Raw genomic sequence first — 1910 nt, 5'->3', positions numbered from 1 at the left:
CACTTCAGTCTTGTCACTCCAGTCTTGTCACTTCAGTCTTGTCACTCCAGTCTTGTGGTTTCAGTCTTGTCACTCCAGTCTTGTCACTTCAGTCTTGTCACTTCGGTCTTGTCACTTCAGTCTTGTCACTTCAGTCTTATCACTCCAGTCTTGTCACTCCAGTCTTGTCACTTCAGTCTTATCACTCCAGTCTTGTCACTCCAGTCTTGTCACTTCGGTCTTGTCACTTCAGTCTTGTCACTTCAGTCTTGTCACTCCAGTCTTGTCACTTCAGTCTTGTCACTTCGGTCTTGTCACTTCAGTCTTGTCACTCCAGTCTTGTCACTCCAGTCTTGTCACTTCAGTCTTGTCACTCCAGTCTTGTCACTCCAGTCTTGTCACTTCAGTCTTGTCACTCCAGTCTTGTCACTCCAGTCTTGTCACTTCAGTCTTGTCACTTCAGTCTTGTCACTCCAGTCTTGTCACTCCAGTCTTGTCACTTCAGTCTTGTCACTTCAGTCTTGTCACTCCAGTCTTGTCACTCCAGTCTTGTCACTTCAGTCTTGTCACTTCAGTCGTGAGTTTCATCACTGCAGAGCTCTGCTGCAACTCTAAGGAGTAGATCTACAACCCACTATGATAACAGGAACGCAGATAAGTATGTTTATGGAGCAACTTGCAATGTGAACACTGATGTTGTAGTGGCCAGGCTTAGGCTTGGTTACAAGTACTGAGTGATGTTGTAGTGGCCAGGCTTAGGCTTGGTTACAAGTACTGACTGATGTTGTAGTGGCCAGGCTTAGGCTTGGTTACAAGTACTGACTGATGTTGTAGTGGCCAGGCTTAGGCTTGGTTACAAGTACTGACTGATGTTGTAGTGGCCAGGCTTAGGCTTGGTTACAAGTACTGACTGATGTTGTAGTGGTCAGGCTTAGGCTTGGTTACAAGTACTGACTGATGTTGTAGTGGCCAGGCTTAGGCTTGGTTACAAGTACTGACTGATGTTGTAGTGGCCAGGATTAGGCTTGGTTACAAGTACTGATTGATGTTGTAGTGGCCAGGCTTAGGCTTGGTTACAAGTACTGACTGATGTTGTAGTGGCCAGGCTTAGGCTTGGTTACAAGTACTGACTGATGTTGTAGTGGCCAGGCTTAGGCTTGGTTACAAGTACTGACTGATGTTGTAGTGGCCAGGCTTAGGCTTGGTTACAAGTACTGACTGATGTTGTAGTGGCCAGGCTTAGGCTTGGTTACAAGTACTGACTGATGTTGTAGTGGCCAGGCTTAGGCTTGGTTACAAGTACTGACTGATGTTGTAGTGGCCAGGCTTAGGCTTGGTTACAAGTACTGATTGATGTTGTAGTGGCCAGGCTTAGGCTTGGTTACAAGTACTGACTGATGTTGTAGTGGCCAGGCTTAGGCTTGGTTACAAGTACTGAGTGATGTTGTAGTGGCCAGGCTTAGGCTTGGTTACAAGTACTGACTGATGTTGTAGTGGCCAGGCTTAGGCTTGGTTACAAGTACTGACTGATGTTGTAGTGGCCAGGCTTAGGCTTGGTTACAAGTACTGACTGATGTTGTAGTGGCCAGGCTTAGGCTTGTTTACAAGTACTGACTGATGTTGTAGTGGCCAGGCTTAGGCTTGGTTACAAGTACTGACTGATGTTGTAGTGGCCAGGCTTAGGCTTGGTTACAAGTACTGACTGATGTTGTAGTGGCCAGGCTTAGGCTTGGTTACAAGTACTGACTGATGTTGTAGTGGCCAGGCTTAGGCTTGGTTACAAGTACTGACTGATGTTGTAGTGGCCAGGCTTAGGCTTGGTTACAAGTACTGACTGATGTTGTAGTGGCCAGGCTTAGGCTTGGTTACAAGTACTGACTGATGTTGTAGTGGCCAGGCTTAGGCTTGGTTACAAGTACTGACTGATGTTG

The sequence above is a fragment of the Cherax quadricarinatus genome, chromosome 60 (genome assembly GCF_038502225.1).
Source record: "Cherax quadricarinatus isolate ZL_2023a chromosome 60, ASM3850222v1, whole genome shotgun sequence".
Lineage (NCBI taxonomy): Eukaryota > Metazoa > Arthropoda > Malacostraca > Decapoda > Parastacidae > Cherax > Cherax quadricarinatus.
This window is presented reverse-complemented; position numbering follows the sequence as displayed.